General features: G+C 39.1%; 1 protein-coding gene across 2 annotated transcripts in view; it reads left to right on the forward strand.

The window, feature by feature from the left end:
* The first annotated feature begins 719 nt into the window (after positions 1-719).
* rin2 (Ras and Rab interactor 2) overlaps positions 720-19,738 on the forward strand; it is a 213,659-nt gene continuing 194,640 nt past the window's right edge. Inside the window, exon 1 of one of the 2 annotated variants that reach the window (XM_039738550.1) lies at positions 720-777. The gene's annotated coding sequence lies outside the window, so the exon portion shown is untranslated. The remainder of the gene's footprint in view (positions 778-19,738) is intronic. The other variant, XM_039738551.1, reaches the window with a different exon arrangement.

Here is a 19,738-nt window from a genome sequence, read left to right on the forward strand (position 1 = left end):
ACGTCACCGTTATGAGTTGTGTTATGGTATATCTATTTATCCGACCCGTCTCAAGGCAAGAACCTACCCTGGACGGGGAGCCACTATTATGCCACTCCTCTTGGACTTAATCCCGTGTCGCGATCATACAGGAAGCGGTGGCCTCGGAATTGAAGATATGAAAAATAAAAGTAGCTTCGCCCACTGCCTATCTTAGCGCGTTGTTTTTCCTCTTTTTCTGAGACGAGAGTAATAATAACAATATGGTATAATCAGCGTGGGAACCTTAAGACGAAACAACAGGAAGCGTCGTAGCTTCTAAAGGAAACAAAACGCAATAAGTGCAACGAGATGTAGTAAGCATAACAACTGAAACGTAACTCTAAAAATACACAAAGACAGAGACAGCCGAAGAAATTACAACGGCGCCCCCAGCGCAATATCAAGACACACGTGACTTGAAAGTAAAGCCGAAGTTTACTTTTGTTCTTCGGAGCCGAACCGGCTGGCCGGGTTCTGCGCCTGCGCAAAGGCAGTTTTTCGCAGCGACTCCAAGCTTTTTTTTTTTGTTAGGAATGAAGCGATTGTAGAGATCGCGTTGTAAGCCTAGAGACCGCCTCGAGAAGAAACATCGCGCCGCCGAGGGCGCACGGACACTCACCACTTCGTCGTGGGGTCCCTTCGTTGTTTGCCAGCCTACCTGCTGCTGGGTAATGCTCACTGACCCCTGAAGACATTTGGAATTGTGGAGTGTGAGTCCATCGGAATGCGGCATTTATGAAGAAAGCGGGCTTCCGGGTAAGTGGATTCGGGTTTAAAATAAATAGTGCGGGGGGCAAGGTGAGCGTTCGTATCGGGGGGACCGTTTCACCTGTGGGGGGAACCTTCCGCGCGGTCGCGTTACCTAACTTGTTGCTTTTTTGAAAAGTGCGCAACGATAAAGTATTAAAAAAAAGGGAATTTTTAACGTCAGACACGATTAAGCCACAACCTGTGCTGTCGCTAAATAGACCTTGTATGGTGAACAGTCAGACCCGGGGATTGTGGGCTTAAGTTTCGAGGACGCGTCGTTTATTTCCCTTTTCCTGACCGATCCAAACGTCTCTTTGATTTGATTTGATCATTCCTGTTCAGGTCTAGTGATTTTTTTTCCAGTGGGACAAATCTGTAATGAGACAACTTTATGAAGGCTTGATTTCACGTAGTTTCTCAAAGTCGTCTCCCGTGCTCAAGAAAAGTTGAGTCTTTGCCGCGATTGCAGGTCTGTCGGCTTTATGTTATATAGCGTCTTTCAGAGTAAGCACTGAGACCGAGATTTATTATTCTTTATGAAAATAAAAATCCATGTAGTTACATAGATAATATTAAAACTCTCTAAAGTATGCACAACAATAAATATACATTTAAATGTACTTGCTGCAGACGCGTTTAAACAAATTGGCGAATGGGCGGCACGGTGGCGCAGCGGTAGCGCTGCTTCTCCTGGTGGCGCTCCAGTTTACTCCCAACAGTCTAAAGACATGCAAATCAGGTAAATTGGGGATCCCAAACTGGCCCAGGTGTGTGTGTGTGTGTGTGTTCGCCAAACGATGGACTGGCGTCCTGTCCAAAGTTTGTTCCTGTCTTTGCTAGCTAGGATAGGCTCCAGCAAACCCCCGCGACTATGTTCAGGACTAAGTGGATACTAAATGCCTGACTCACAGACAAAAGTGTTAAACATAATCGAGTAACAACAATATGGGGGACTGTTTTTACAAGTGTTTCAGGACAAGTGAAGAGCTCAGAACTACTGTAAATACAACCAAGTTCTAATTCCCAGATTATAAAACCTAGCAGTTAATATCAGTTTGACAGAAATTCACCAAACAAAAAAGTCTTCACATGCTTCTTAAATGCATTGAGGGAGTCAAAATTCTGAAGAGATGTGGACTGGCTAGGACCTACACATGAAAAGAATCTGGACTGAGATTTAATGTCACGCTGAAGTGACATAACCAGATGCCATTTATCAGCTGATCTGAGTGATCAAGAAGGAACATAGAACCTCACAAGTATCTTCACATATAAAAGAGCAGATCCATTGATTACTCTGTAGACCGGCGTCGATGATTTTAACTTAATATGCACAGCTACAGAGAGGCAATGTTATGTTCTGAATGAAGGAGTGATCTTGGCTGGTTGAATATGCTGCAGCATTTTGAATCACCTGCAGCATGTTGGTAAGACATGCCGGTACCGCTGCCAGCAGAGAGTTACCAAGGCCAAAGTCTGGACCAGGAGTTGTGCTGAATACTCGTATCAGTATCAATATTAATACCAGTGGAATGTGTAGTTCTATTACTAACGGCTCTTAATACTGTTCTCTATTAATTTGACAGAGACTAGGTGAGTTATTTTTTGGGAGCCCCATTGACACTGAAATAGATAATTAGGATTCAAAGTAAATGCACAGATGGGTTGAATGAATAATGAGATTTATATTGAAATAACACAAGAAAGTGTTCATTTTAAGTGAGAGAAGCCATAGTACAGTACGTTTAACCCTTGTGCTGTCTTGAGGGGTCAAACATGACCTGTTTCTGACTTTACCAGTGGAAAAGACATCCTAAATGTTTTTTGTACCATGAAATTTGATGATTTGTTTCATGCAATGCCCCATCTATGCAAATGATCTATCATTTCTTTTTTAAGTATTATTATGAATGCTGAACACAGTTGTGAGACAAAGATTATCTTTTGGTCATTTTTGACCTTGTGAATAAAAAACATTTACAGTCAATCTGAAACATTAATAAATGAGTATTAACAAGTATAAATTAAAATAAACAACCTGAGTCTGTTTTCTCTTGACATTTCTTGTGGTAATCACCTGTGAGTACAAATACATTCATAGCTTCAGATGGTGTTCCAGTATTTTACTCTCTCACATTCTCTCTCGCATACACACACACATTTATATTTACTTATTTGACCGACACCTTTATCCAAGGTGACTCACAACATTTATGATACAATTGGTTATATTTATTTTGGTTTTCCAATTGGAGCCCAGGCAGGTCAAGTGACATGGTTGCTCATTGTCAGTGGTGGGATTTGAACCCACAGTCTCAGGGTTTGAAGTCCAAAGCCTTAACCACATTTCCTCACTCCCACACATGCAAAGAGAGAAAGAGAGTATAAGTGTCTGCTTGAATAGCTTTCTGGTGGACATATTGTATTGCATATCCTCCGTATCCCACACCCGAGTATGCATCGTGGGCTTAGCCCTGGTTCCCCCATGAGAAAAGCCTGAACCTTCTGTTCATTCACACTCATAATGTCCTCATGCAGCACAAGGTGACAAAGACAATATCACAGACACCATTTCACACAATGTATCAAAGTGCAAATACTTCATGTGGGAAAGCACTGTGTTCTCATATGGAATGGGTTATGAGTATTGGGAGTCCTAATGCTATTAAGGCTGTTATACATGTCAGAACCCTACTTTACTGAAAGCACAGTACAGTGTCCCCCCCAGGACCCTGTAGTTAGGATATAGTGGGTTGGATAATGGATCGATGGATGGATATATATATAGTGGTGGGCCTGCCCAATCTGATATTCTATGGCAATTTCCAATCGAGCTCCATGGTGCTGGAGGACTAGAGGACGTCGGACCCTCAGGCCACCCTCATGAAGTCTGTTTCTGATTGTTTGGTCAGAGACTTTCACACTAGTGGCCTGGTGGAGGTCATTTTGTGGGGCTCTGGAAATGCTCATCCTGTTCCTCCTTGCCCAAAGGAGCAGGTACCAGTCCTGCTGACCGGTTACTATCTACGGCCCTGTCGAGCTCTCCTAGAGTAACTGCCTCTTTCCTGGAATCTCCTTCATGCCATTGGGACTGTGCTGGGAGACACAGCAAACCTTCTGGCAATGGCATGTATTGGTGTGCCATCCTGGAGAAGATGGACTATCTGTGCAACCTCTGTAGGGTCCAGGTATCGCCTCATGCTACCAGTAGTGAGATTGACTGTAGCCATATGCAAAATGAGTGAAAAAACAGATGATGAGGGAAAAATGTCAGTGGCCTCCACCTGTTAAACCATTTATTCCTGTTTTGGGGGTCATCTCATTGTTGCCCCTCTAGTGCACCTGTTGTTAATTTCATTAACACCAAAGCAGCTGAAACTGATTAACAATCCCCTCTGCTACTTAACTGACCAGATCAACAGCCCAGAAGTTTCATTGACTTGATGCCATACATTCATTAAAAAGTGTTCCTTTAATTTTTTTGACCAGTATATATATATATATATATATATATATATATATATATATATATATATATATATATATATATATATAATATAAATAAATATATATGAAGTAAATTTTATTTACACAGTACACAATACAAAAAACAAAAGATATTTTTCTCTTTCATGCTCTCATCATATCCATCATCACTAACAAAACCAATACAATCGCCATCATAGCATATCTCATTACAGTGTTCAGTCTAACACAGTTATTCATTTTCAAAACATTTATATTCCCATATTCTCTTTTAACAACTCAAAACATCCTCTTTTCCACATACTGGAACAAATCCTTTTTCATATATTTACTTTTGCTTAAAAATGAATTCCCATTAAATCCCCTATTTCCCATTCCCCAGTATCCACAAACCCTTCCATCCCTCTTTAGCTACTGCAAATCCACACTTCTCAATATCTTTCTTTATTTTTCCTTTTCACCACTTTACATCTCTAGTTACAATTCAGCTTAACAGGACACACCTGACATCCCCATATCCTTTTCTTTGCCAGACTAGTAATCATCCATATCCAAAAAAAGCTTCATTTGAACTCCTTCCATTCCCTGCTGGAGTCTCCCTCTCCTCTCAACATTAAATCATAAGACCAATCAAGTGAACCCTATACTGGTTTCAGAAATTCTTTTACATCAGCCGACTCTTCTTTAATAAGAAAAATAGAGCATAGCCCGGAGTTGTGGAATGGAAGAACCTTTGATATTTATGGGTAAGGCTTCATACGTTAACACAAAGATACTGTCTTCAGTGTGTGTTTGGGGGCAGCTTTCCTTTGCCTCATTATTTAGAGGTGAAGGTTAAATTACTGATATTCTGTTTTGTGTGGGGATGCAGGTATGAGAGGGTAAGAAGATTTGACATGGAAAGAATTCTGGAGAATGGAGGTATAGATGTCATAGACATTCAAATCCAGATAGAATGTATTTTTTGTACATCTTTGAGCAAGGTTTCTGTCTGGTCATTGTACACAAATTCCAATCTTTTGTGCCTCTTGTGTTTCATATTAGTGATGCGGCTTCTGACAGTTTGGTCAAACATGGTGCCAAAAGTGGAGGTGAAACCTGCTATAAATATGCAGCAAAACTGTAAGATAATGTTTTCTTACAGTGTGTGTTTAGTGCAGTGCAGTGCAGTGTTGTTTAGGTGCTGAAGCGCTGAACTTTGAAACACACATATATTTGACCTGCTTGGGCCCCTCTAAGCCATTATCAGTATATGTATTCTGATCCCGTTAGTCAGCTTGGGTGAAGGTTTCTGCCAAATGTAATAAGAGGCATCTTTAGAATAACAAATAGGAATCTTCACAATATGTAAGAGCTCCTTAAAACGTGTATTTTGGTAGCACAGTAGTTAGCCTCCTAGGTTTGAGTCCTAATAATTTGCGTCTTCTGCTGCTTTTTGCCATTTTTGTTTTTCCTTGTAAAATGTTGCTCTTATGTTCATAAGCTTTCTAGTTAAAACTGCTGTTGTTTTTCTTATAGGCAATATAAAGCTTAATTTTCTTGAAGGAGATGTTCATAACCCAACACTCTCAAGCTCCCTTAATCCAATTTAAGATCATTGGGTGACGGGCAGGAAACAATCCTGAGCAAGTCACCAGCCCATCTCAGGTACGTGTATGTGTGTGCACACTGCCACACTCACAGTCACACAGGGCCAATTTAGAGATGTCAGTTAACCTAACCAGTACAACTTGGGGAATAGAGAAATGGCCCACAGATGCTGGAAGATCGTACAAGCCTAGGGCAGTGAATCCGTGAGTTCACCTGTAATTATTCATTTAATTCATACCTCGTTGAATTAATTTGGGATCAAGGAGTCTGTGGGTTTCGTATTTGCCTGTTTGTTTTTTTTTCCAATATTTTGTTGATTACTCCTGAAGCCTCTGTAATTGAATTTAGTGCTCTAGATTTGGAATCTATGAGTAGAACAATAAAGTCTCCATGTACCACCTCAACATCAAAGTTATGTGAAGTCACACTTATCCAAAATTGATGTGTGGGCAATGGCATTTTCATTCATTATCTACTGTTGTATTCATTATAATTTTAAACCATGCATCACTGGAGCTAAGCTGTTATTACTTTGTACTACATTACTGCATAAGAGTTGAGATTTCATATTCTGGATAAAGTTAGTGCTAATAAGGCAACATGTCCAGATGAGGGGAAAGGACATTTTTTGCCAAATAAAGCTGTGCTCATGTGAGTCTAGGCATAATTAGTGTAGAGCCTTTTAGCAATATTCAAATATACACAGTAAGTCAATAAATATTTGCAAAGCAAACACCAATGAATGCTCCGCAAATACCCTGTCAATAATGGGTTAGTACTGGTGGCTGTAGAAAGCTCATTTTATGTGGCATAGTGAACACCACTGTATTTTCACAATGAGAATAGTATCTTGTCCATACAATTCTGCTAATGTTGGTTCCATTAAAGTATGTTCAAGGGTTAAATCAACTCCAAAAATAAAGCCATTAAGGAAAACGGTGTCTGTCAGCAAAGGCTGCAAAGTGCTGTTCATGCTCTGACAAAGAAAAGTAAGTCAAAGTGCTGTGGTTTAGCAGTCAGACTTTGTTTGTGTGACTGGTGCATTGGCAGTGTGCACCTAATGGCAGCTTCATTATTTTTTCATACCCACACAATCTAATTTGCTCTAGGATCCTAATAATTACAACCCAGTCCTAACCATATTTGTTAAACAAATGTATAATTAAATACAGAAGACTCATTTTCAGCTGAAACATTTTAATTTTATAGTTTTATAAAACACTAACGGAATGATTAAAAGAGCAAAACAAAAGCAGGCGTCTTAGTGCATCTCATTATATTTAATTTCTGAGAGCACTTTGTCAGGTTGTACCAGGGCCTCTATCAATTAAAACTGCATCTCCCAGCAGTCCCTGCAGGGGCCGTTGGGGGGTCAAAGGTGGTCAAAGTAGGTTAAAAGGAAGGCAGATGGCAAATAGAAAAAAAGTTTTGTTTGTTTTGGTGCGTTGTGTGTTGCATTTATCTGTCTGCCGTTAATTCTGCCATATATCATCATTGTGTCCTGGATTGTACAGGGTGGCCCACGAAAAAGTAGCCCGCCTCCCTGGCAAAAAAGACGCCCTTCCATAAAGAAAGAAAGAACTTGAAATGCAAAAATCTTTACTCCCTCTTTACAGAAAGTGCTGAAAATGATCTCCTTGTGCGTCAATACATGTCGCTCAGCTCGTACTCACACGCTTGCACCACGCCTACACAGCTTTCGTGACGAGGGTAGTCAATCGGCGCGCCACTCTGGCAGAAAGGCGGGCTACTTTTTCGTGGGCCACCCTGTATTTGTTTGTTGGGGTCTGGATCATGTGTCTACCTGTATACTGTATACTGAGGACTGTGTTTGGATTCATTGGCTTTCCCGGAAGAGTGGAGCGCTCCTGAACCATCCATCTGTCGTCATCCTTTCAGCAACTACCGGTAGGACTGTGCTTTCCATTCCCTTTCTACATACAGATTGCTGGACTCAATCTCGTCACTTCTCATTTCATCTGTTTTGGTTTTTTCATGGACTTTGCTGTGTGTTTATTGTGTTTATATGTTAAATGTAATATCGCCAAAGGGATCATGGTTGGTATTATTGTTTTCACTTAGATAATTTAATTTCATTATATTCTTTATCGTTTAATGTTCCCAGATTGCTTTATTTGGTCTCTGTAGTGTGTGGAGGCTGGAGTTGTCCCTGGTAATCCTCCACTAAAATAAATAAATCACCGTCACATTGACGATGTGAATCTTAGCGGCACTTGACCGCTACAAGGTACAAAGTTGTTGGGAGTGAACATCTATCCCTGCGGCACTGTGTGTAAGGCAGGAACCGTGGCTTATGTGAATGCCATTCCATTACAAGCCCCACCCAGTCCTACGAGTACCCACCCTCGCATAGGCCATGGCAGTTTAATGAGCCAAGTCCATGCGACTGCTTTGTTTTTAGGTGCGTTGACATGTAAGCACCTATTGTGAAAGCCCATGTTTATCTGTCAGTCTGTCCGTGTCTCTGCATGAAGCAACTTGGCCCCTGTTGGACCAGTTTTATTGAGAAGTGTCACACTTATTCTTCAAGGAAATTTGTCAAGACAGTTCAGTTTTCATTCTGATAGACTGTGCAAAGTTTTAAAATTTCAAAATTACCTGTTAAAAAGCATTGTTGATTTTGAAAACTTGTCCAGCTTGAAATGTAGAAACATTCTATCTGACTTCAACTAGAAATTAGTTTACTGTTTCAATTTTACATTGAGAGTGGTTGCTTGAACTTGTATATTTTTAATATTTTTCTCTTCTTATATATAAACGTCTACACGTGGAAGTGTGTGTGTCTGTCTGGCCCGGAAGTGAAAGGTAGAGTCGGGGTAAGGGCTCCACCTCCGAGGGAACAGAAAACTTGCTTAGCCGCTAATAACATAAGTGAGGCGAGCACGTCAGCAAAACAAAACCTCTGAAGAAAGACAAAGTTGCTGAGCCACTAATACAGAAGCGAGGCGAGCACATCGGGAAAACGAAACCTCAGAAGAAAGACAAGGTCGCTTAGCCGCTAATAACACAAGCGAGGCAAGCACATCAGCAAAACAAAACCTCCAAAGAAAGACAATGTCACCTAGCCACTAATACAGAAGCAAGGCGAGCACATCGGGAAAACGAAACATCACAAGAAAAGACAAAGTCGCTTAGCCGCTAATAACATAAGCGAGGCCAGTACATCAGCAAAACAAAACTTCAGAAGAAAGACAAAGTCGCTTAGCCATTAATAATACAAGCGAGTGGAGCACATCGGAAAAATGAAACCTCCAAAGAAAGACAATGTCGCTTAGCTGCTAATACACAAGCGGGTCGAGCATGTCAGCAAAACGAATCCTCCGAAGAAAGACAAAGTTGCTTAGCCACTAATACAGAAGTGAGGCGAGCACATCGGGAAAACGAAACCTCTGAAGAAAAGACAAAGTCGCTTAGCCGCTAATAACATAAGCGAGGCCAGTACATCAGCAAAACGAAACTTCAGAAGAAAGACAAAGTCGCTTAGCCATTAATAATACAAGCGAGTGGAGCACATCGGAAAAATGAAACCTCCAAAGAAAGACAATGTCGCTTAGCTGCTAATACACAAGCGGGTCGAGCATGTCAGCAAAACGAATCCTCCGAAGAAAGACAAAGTTGCTTAGCCACTAATACAGAAGTGAGGCGAGCACATCGGGAAAACGAAACCTCTGAAGAAAGACAAAGTCGTTTAGCTGCTAATACACAAGCAAGGCGAGCACGTCAGCAAAACGAATTCTCCTAGGAGAGAGATGCCCAGAGTAGTTCCTTTCAATTACCTGACATCTGTGCACTTCAATTTTTTTTTTCTGACGATTTCAATAGTTTCTAGGACCCTGGGCTTTTTACAGCATGGGCTTACACAGCTAGTGCTTATATAAGTTCTTACTCATTTATATCATTTTAATGAATTACTGTGTTTTAACTTATACAAATCGCTAGGTGGGAAACATTCCTTTTCTCCTTTCATAGGTTAATAGTGATATTTATTTATGCTAGCATTGGTCATTTTGTATTAATAGATATTTTTCAATTGATAATTATTAGATATACCCTATTGGGTATACTTTCAAAAATGTTATGCTTAAAAAAAATTGAACAACAATTAGTCACAGACCTTCTAGCACTAACACACATCAGTCGATGGCATTTTCACATCACTTAAATTAAAATCTGCTGTGTATGAAAACTTTTGAGTCACCACAAGCCTCTCTGTGCTCCATTTTTTAACTTCATTGTAAAGTGCCTTTTAAAGCTCATATGTAATGGAGTCGACTAACTCATGGAATTGCATTCTGTTATCACTGTTACTTTTAAATATGACTCCTTGTTACAAAACCGTTTAATAAAAAAAATGTACAGTCAGATCACAAATACAGAACTTTATGTCAATGACACACAGCAGTGAAAATGTATTTTTATATGAACAATGAAAATATTATACAATTACAGTTGTACCAAGTTGTATAGTCTTGCTAATTTAAAAAGGTATGTTAGAAAGTACTGTTGGATGAAAAAGACTGTACTTTCACTTTCCAGATAGAACGTGGTAGACGTGGCTGTAGTATTAGTAGTAACTTTGTCATTGTCCACTTTTTGTAGAAAAGCTGCATTGAATCCCAGTAAAGCATATTTAGGTTCTAAAACAACATCGCCATATGGTGCCTATTCAAAACAATGTCCACAGAAAGCCTTGTGACTTCACAAATGCAGTTGTAGCAGTGTACAATGAGAGAAAACCTAAACTATTATATGGTAAGTTTATGTATAAGGAGTCTTAGTATGTTAATAATATTAATAATAATTCTTTATATTTATATAGTGCTTTACTCACAACTCAAAGGAGTTTTACACAGTCACTGGGGAGCAACTTCAACCACTACTAATGTGTAGCATCCGCCTGGATGATGTGATGGCAGCCATTTTTTGTGCCAATACACTCACTACACATCAGCTGTTCGGTGGTAAAGGCATGAGAGAGCCAGTTAGAGACAAGGTGCGATTAGGGTGTCCAGAATGACAATGCCATTGTGGGCAATTTAGCCAGGACATTGGGATACACCCTACTGTTCACGTAGGATGCTCAGGGTTCTTTTATGACCACATAGTGTGAGGACCTCGCTTTTATGTCTCATCTGAAGAACGGCAACATTTTTATATCACAGTGTCCCCATCACTACACTGAGACTTGGGATCCACATTCCGACCACAGGGTAGGCACCACCTACTGGCCTCACCAACACTTCTTCCAGCAGCAATTCAAGCTTTCCTAGATGGTCTCCCATCCAAGTAAAGGCCGGACCCGAAAATGCTTAGCTTTGAGAAAATGTTGATGTTAATAGTTTCTCATGTGTGTACTTTGCAGAACAACTTTCCATTGGCCATTCAAACTCATCACAAAGCTTTGAAAGATACAACATTGGTAACATTTCCTGCATGTTAAGATGGTGGAAGAGGTTTTTGGCATCCCTAAATCCATCCAGGCAGACATTATTAATGCCGTGCATTGGTGTTAGGTCTTATAGATAGATAGATAGATAGATAGATAGATAGATAGATAGATAGATAGATAGATAGATAGATAGATAGATAGATAGATAGATAGATAGATAGATAGATAGATAGATAGATAGATAGATAGATAGATAGATAGATAGATAGATAGATAGATAGATAGATAGATACTTTATTAATCCCAAGGGGAAATTCACATAATCCAGCAGCAGTATACTGATACAAAGAAACAATATTAAATTAAATAGTAATATTAATTGATAAAATCTTATGTTCCAGTTCCTCAGATTTTGTATCTAAAATGTTTAGATTAAATTGTGTTGCCTACTTTCCTATTCCTTTATAGTTTACCAATATTTTTTAAAGACAAGTCTTATGAATCCTGTCTTTCTTTCCCCATTTTTGTGGTTGACTCAGGGTTGGATGGGACAATCATATACACAGTTACTCTCAAAGTACCCACATCTTATGTAGACCAGGCTCTTAATACAGAATATCTTGTTGTCTTGCACAATGAGTTATTAAGTGTGTTTTAACCATGCATGTTTTTGCCATTACTTGGATTTCACATTGTGAGGGTTATTTATAGCTCAACATCTGCTAATGTCTGCAGACACCTCTGTGCTAGATACCTTAATCCTGGGTTTTGCTGCCTGTCCTGAATTTGATATTTGCAATATGGGATTTTTGTATCTACCAGATGAGGTTGAGAATATAACGTATGTGTCCAAGAGTAATATGGGATATACAAGGTATGCCTTTTGTGAATATATTTGAAATTTCACCAGCTGAAACTTATTCTATAGCTGCTAAGAAAAGAGCAAATATGTTTAACATAAGGTTAAATAAATGACAGTGAGCTAATCTCAGAACTCACAGGATAATTTGATATGAAGAATACGGAGGTGCAGAAAAGGTGAAGGAGTACATTACGGTGAATAGTCACGGCTTTAATAGTTTTCTAATTCTGGAGGATATCAGAGTTTAATATATTTCACTTTTGTGCTCAATCGTTGTCTGTGTGCAATCTGCACGTTCTGGTCATATTAGTTTGGATTTTTCTCTGGATAGTTCAGTTTTCCAGCCAGAACCCTAAAATGTGTCTCTTAATTGTATTGTTGACTGTGATTTGACCCTGGGGGAGTGTGAGTTCTGCTGTGAGTGTGTATCATTGGCCACCATGATGGATTTATGCTCAGTACTGCTGGGATTATCCTCAAAATGTAATACTGTGATTTAAGTTATTCATTAAATGGCCTTCATTGACTAATTACAGTGAACAGTGTGGTGTTCTGTTTTAGGTTACTGTGTTCTATTTCTATAATCCAGATTACGATTTCTGCATACTATTTAAAAAAAATACACATTTTTCCCAGAAAATATATCAGTGCAGTTTAGCAAGTTTTCAAAATGTGACCTTCAATTAAACTGAGTTTTTAAAGAGGGACTGTCACACTGTGGAAAAGTATAATAGCATGTTGTAAATATGCATACATAATATGATGTCACCTTTAATAATACATTGAAATAGGGAAAATCAAATTGCCTCGTACTTGAGAGTTTAGCCGGGTCGCGTCAAACTCAGCGATAGGCCTCTTTGGCAGGGTACAATTAGGCAACATCAACCTCAAGTCTGGAGAGTTTATTTTCAATAAATGAATTTCAACATGACGAATATGTCACAAAAGGGGAAAAGATGATTAGAATGGTTTGGAATTCTGCTCAAATTTTCCATGTTTAATACTGTGAAATTCAGAAACAGGGACAAAAAGCAAACCGGAGAGATGTAAGCATTTAGGAGTACCACTTACCTTCATTTATGTAGTTATTTGCTTCATAATTACTAACAGACATGCTGGCATAAGTCCTTTAAAATTGGCTGCCGACTGTGCTTTTCCAACCTACATTATATCTCATGAATTTCGTCTTTCACACTTAGCTAATTTTTTTTCCCTTGGAATATTTTGTTTAGAATTGAATACTTCACTCCTGTGTTTGTTTTCCTATAAAGTACAAACATTTCTCAGCGAAACTGGCAATATGTGACGAAAACATTTAAAACTAAGGGGACTTTAATGCTATGGTGTAATGAGCTCTGCCAGCAGGTCATTTTGTAAAAATGTCTTATTTCGGAAGGAACTCTATTGGTATAAATCATCTTGAAATATGAAATCCTTGTTTAAAGAGTATAAAATTATTTTAGACAAAGCCATTTTTGGCAACCATTGACCTGATAAAGGGAAGTTGTGAGGGAACTCTCTGTAACAGCTGATGAGCCTTATTTTCTGTGAGGTTCCTGAAGTAGAAGCACTGCTACTCCAAATTAGAAAGGAGGCCCATGATGTGGATTGGGTATCTACTTATGAACTTCACTGGGCACATTCTGAGTAAGATTTACCTGGAACAGCCAACTGGGAGAAGATAAAGAGCACAGTCCTATCCTGTTGTAACCCAGATAATAATAATACTAATTCTTTACATTTACAGTCATATGAAAAAGTTTGGGAACCCCTCTCAGCCTGCATAATAATTTACTCTACTTTCAACAAAAATATAGATAACAGTGGTATGTCTTTCATTTCCTAGGAACATCTGAGTACTGGGGTGTTTTATGAACAAAGATTTTTAGTGAAGCAGTATTTAGTTGTATGGAATTAAATCAAATGTGAAAAACTGGCTGTGCAAAAATGTGGGTCCTTTTGTAATTTTGCAGATTTGAATGAATGTCACTGCTCAATGCTGATTACTTGGTTGGATGAGCTTGTTAAGCCTTGAACTTCATAGACAGGTGTGTCCAATCATGAGAAAAGGTATTTAAGGTGGTCAGTTGCAAGTTGTGTTTCCCTTTGACTCTCCTCTGAAGAGTGACAGACAGCATGGGATCCTCAAAGCAACTCTCAAAAGATCTGAAAACAAAGACTGTTGAGTCTCATGGTTTAGGGGAAGGCTACAAAAAGCTATCTCAGAGGTTTAAACTGTCAGTTTCAACTGTAAGGAATGGAATCAGGAAGTGGAAGGCCACAGGCACAGTGGTTGTTAAACTCAGCAGGTCTGGCAGGCCAAGAAAAATACAGGAGCGGCATATGCGCAGGGTTGTGAGAATGGTTACAGACAACCTACAGATCACTTCCAAAGACCTGCAAGAACATCTCGCTGCAGATGGTGTATCTGTACATCGTTCTACAATTCAGTGCAATTTGCACAAAGAACATCAGTATGGCAGGGTGGTGAGAAAGAAGCCCATTCTGCACTCACGCCACAAACAAGAGTCGCTTGTTGTATGCAAATGCTCATTTAGACAAGCCAGATTCATTTTGGAACAAAGTGCTTTGGACTGATGAGACAAAAATTGAGTTATTTGGTCATAACAAAAAGCGCTTTGCATGGCGGAAGAAGAACACCGCATTCCAAGAAAAACACCTGCTACCTACTGTCAAATTTGGTGGAGGTTCCAACATGCTGTGGGGCCGTGTGGCCAGTTCAGGGACTGGGGCCCTTGTTAAAGTCAAGGGTTGGATGAATTCAACCCAGTTTAAACAAATTCTTCAGGATAATGTTCAAGCATCAGTCACAAAGTTGAAGTTACTCAGGGGTTGGATATTCCAAAAAGGCGATAACCCAAAACACAGTTCAATATCTACAGTACAGTGTTCTGGAATGACTGTCACAGTCCCCTGACTTAAGTATCGTATCAATTAAAATCTATAGGATGATTTGAAACAGGCTGTCCATGCTTGGCAGCTATCAAATTGCACTGAACAGGAGAGATTTTTTATGGAAGAAGGTCAAAAATACCTCCATCCAGAATCCAGGCACTCATCAAAGGATATAGGAGGCGTCTAGAGGCTGCAAGATTTGCAAAAGGAGTCTCAACTAAGTATTGATGTCATATCTATGTTGGGGTGCCCAAATTTATGCACCGGTCTAATTTTCTTATGATGCATATTGCATATTTTCTGTTAATCCAATAAACTTAATGTTGCTGCTGAAATACTACTGTTTCCATAAGGCATTTCATATATTAAAAATAAGTTGCTACTTTGAAAGCTCAGCCAATGATAAAAAAAAATCTAAAGAATTAAGAGGGGTTCCCAAATTTTTTGATATGACTGTATATAGCGCTTTTCTGCCTGTATATAGCGCTTTTTCTGACTTCTACCTTCTGCCTTTTACATAGTGATTGGGGGTCCACTTCAACCACCACTAATGTGAAGTATCCATCTGGATGATGTAACTGCAGCCATTTTTGCACCAGTACACTCACCACACATTAGCTGTTAGATTGTGAAGAGGTGGTGAGAGAGAGACAATTAGAGACAGGCGATGATTACTGGGCCAGAATGACTTGGCCATGGTGGACAATTTAGCCAGGATACACTCTATTCTTTACAACGGATGCCCAGGAATCTTTTATGACCACAGAGAGTCGGGACCTTGGTTTAATGTCTCATCTGATGGTGCCATTTTTACAGCATGATTTCCCCTTTACTGCACTGGGGCATTGGGATCCACATTCAGACCACAGGTTAAGTGCCCCCTGCCTCCCCTTCCAGCAGCAATCCAAGTTTTTCCTAGATGGTCTCCCATCCAATTACAGGCCAATCCTGAACATGCTTAGCTTCAGGTGGATCATCAGTTTATGCAGAGTAAAAATGAATGAACTTGTTTGAGTTAGTTTAGTTGCTATCTGTCATTTCAGAATTCATTACCACATCACCTCTATTCATTTGAATTTGGAGGAATACTTGTGCTGCATATTTAAATCTTAAATCCACTATGCATTGGCATATAACATCAATAATATTTTAACACTTTTGAAAACATCTTAGTAAACAAATTAATCAATAAGTGTCATATTTCAATTTGAATAACTGTTACATGTCCTACTTCTTCCGATTAGCACTGTGTATAAAACACTTCTTGACTGGATGCCCACCTATCTTAACACTCTATTTGTGAGTCTGCAGTTTACCTGCCATGCACATCCTTTGGTGTGCCTAGAGAAATCCCACGGTGATAACGTGCTAATTTAATCCACTTAGAGATCAGCCCAGGAACCAAACCAACAAGATTACTGGACCTATGAGGCAGTAGTGCTGTGTACTGCTCAAGAATGCTTTCCTGAAAACAACCAAGTATTGTCCATTTTATTTATCGCTACGTACAATGCACTCAGCAAGAAACATTTGGCATATGTAAAGAAATAGGAATGTGGAAATAGACTTAAGGCTCCGAAGTGACTTACAAGGCATAGGTAAGTAAAAACAAATGCACAAACAACTTTAGGTAATAAGTCAAAAGGCAATGCCTACTTAATTTAAATGTTGCTTGTTGTGCTCACACAATATTAGTGTTAATCTTATTGCTTTTTGTCAAACTAACACAAATAGGAAATTTTGGGAAGAAAAGAATAATGAGCTGTCATAACGTAAAGTTACTCTTCAGGCAGACACACCTCACAAAATAAAAATGATAGAATTTGATAAGCTGGGTCATGTTTGTCAGGATTCCAGTAGTATCTGGGGAGTATTGCTAGCAGATTTAGGTCACAGTTCAGTTTATTCCACTGCCCTTCTGTTGAATTATTAGGCAGGACACACCTAATATAATTTGGCAAAATTTAGTTCCTTTTGGAAACAACTGCAGTATTCTGAATGAATGTTGATAATTGTCACAGCAGTCAATGAAAGCATTAATTCTAAATTACAATTATTCCGGTGAATTTTGCGAAAGCTGCAGATGGACATATGGTATGTATTGATGTCTCTGCCGCAACATTGTGGTTTTGGCTGCTTCTGAGCTGTTTGCTGTACATAATGCGAAGCATGTAGCTCACATGTTCCCTGTTTGTAACCTCTGTTGGGCACGCCAAACAGCGGTTCAGTACAGCAATTTCTATACCCTATAGAATGAGGCACACCACATACTGAATATAAAAGGAGGAAGGTGACATTTAAGCCTTGGCTTATATATCCAAAAGAGGACAAGCGAAACAGCAATTTTCAAACATTACCTGCCTTGTAACAAGTCAGTCCTGCTCTGAGTTTCCTTCTTCCTTAGATCAGGTCATCTAGTCCCCTTGGTTTTTGTTTTCTGCTCCTTTGTTATCTTAGCCTGTGGTGAGGGACATTAGGATTCTGTAGCATTTTTTGATTTTCGGTATAAACAAGAGTGACTCAGACTGGTGGGTGTCAGTGCATGCTGCAGCAAAACTGTGCAGCCGTGGGGTGTTCAATGAGGAAACGAGCGAATTGCTTGTTAACCTGCAGGTGTGATCATCTCAGCTGTTCCTCGTTAAGCAAAGCACCTTTAAAAGGGGTCTGAACAAAAGAATCTGGAGATCGAGCCAGTATGGTGGAAAGGAAGTCGAGTGGTTGGTTTCCCTACAAGGGAGCGAGATGAATGGCATTCCAGGTTTGGGCCGCTCCTGGGGGGCAGTTTGAAACAGCAGGAGCAGTTGAGTGCTCCAGGGGTCCTGCTGAACTGAGGACAAGTGGCAGGATGATGGAGGTCCAGCATTGAGTGCACCCAGTGGTGACTGATCGAGGTGGCTGGGACAAGAGCTAGGGATGAGACCACATTTGTTGGCTTCTCGGTCCAACTGAGAAGACCTGAAGGGTGCACAGGCGAGACGGAGGCTAAGACACTCTAGGCTCAGCAAAAGAATGAAAGGGATTCCTATTTAGACTTCTTGGATTTTAACTGATTATTGGAAGTTATTTATTGATCATTTTATCCTTTATTGGCACTTTTTTAATGAAATTTATGATTTTATTTATTGAAGAACTGCACTGCACGTATTTATTGGTCACCGTTTTCTTTGATACATTAAAACTTCACAGTGCATTTTTTGCTACAAAATGGTTGTTTTTTGTCCTCATTGCACTAACCAATCCCGGACGTGACTGTCAGCGTCCTCGGTTCAAGAAGATGCCAAAGGCTGCGTGCAACTCTGCGCATCACATTGCTATAAATTAAACTATAATATTGAAGCCAAACTAACACACGTATGGGGAAATGTAAAGTTGAACTTTGACCTGTCATCATGTCACAGGGCTGTGGGAGAAAATTTGAGTTCCAGTAGGCAACAAGTGAAGGATGTTTGCTAAATATTTAAATGTAAAGTTAACATCAGCCTACAAAAAATAGCCTTTGCAATTTGGAAATACAGATTGTTTATTTTACTTCTTCTCTGGACCTCTTCTGGCATGTTGTAGTGCTTCCTTTCTGGCTGGATTCACTACTGGGTAATTAAAATTCAAAGACTAAATGCCTTTGGCTTTTTTCTTCTTCTGGTGGAGCGTTATTTCCAAATGATGCAGTTAATGTAGGTGTGATCTTAATTAGTTTTATGTAACTGTAATAGGGAGTGTTTTGGTGCTTGCGTTTTGAAAGGCATTTAGTGCTCTGTATAAATATATCGTTTTCAGAAATGCTCTCCATGCATAGAGTCTGTATAGTAAATTCAGCAGAAATGTTGAGTTAAGACTTGAAGAAAAAAAGTTAAAATAAGATTTGCATTTATTTGTGTAGTCATTCTTGTAAGTACTATTTGGATTACAAGCCTGTTTTCTTTTAAGTTAACAATATAAACAAATTTTATTATTTTTCTTTTACCTTAAGCGTAACTCTTTCGTTAGTCTAAAGTAAGAATGTGCATGAATCAGAGATTTATGATTCAGATTAAACAGTGGGTTGACTAATGTAATACTCATAAGATTAAAGTTTGCCTTAAATACCATTTAAAGAGCAGTCTTTAATACTGGGTATTTAACAGACACAAAGTACTTTTATTGAGGTATTAAAAGATTAGTAATTCATATACTAAAAAAACGCAGTCAACTTGATGTAATAACAAGAAACCTTCATTTATATTTGGTATACAAGGATAAGGTTCAGTGGTGCATCCTGGCCTGATTGAAGATAATTTACAGTAAGCAGGACATTTGTCTTCTCTAAGTGATGTTTTGCTTTGCTGTGATTATTGACTTCAGGATATCCAGCAATTCTAAACAGCTGACCATTTGGGAAGTGGTACGTGAGTGAATTTGTTTCTTTCTACTCACCAATAAGCTAAATAGTAAATTTCTTATAAATCTGTTAATGAAAGCATGACTCCTTTTTAATAGGTATTGCGTTTATCTGTCACACGGATGTGTTTAAATTTTTTTACAGGGTAATTCTACAAAATATTTATAGTTTCACATCATCTTACTTTACTTCATAACTCTGCATTCTACTATGGGGAACTGAAAAAACTCGTCTACATGATTTGTTACAGCTAGTTCATGACAAAGCAGTTTAAAATATAAGTACCACTCTAGGGCACACAGTAAAGTACACAGGTCGAATGTGGTGG

This window comes from Polypterus senegalus, chromosome 16 (genome assembly GCF_016835505.1).
Source record: "Polypterus senegalus isolate Bchr_013 chromosome 16, ASM1683550v1, whole genome shotgun sequence".
NCBI lineage: Eukaryota > Metazoa > Chordata > Cladistia > Polypteriformes > Polypteridae > Polypterus > Polypterus senegalus.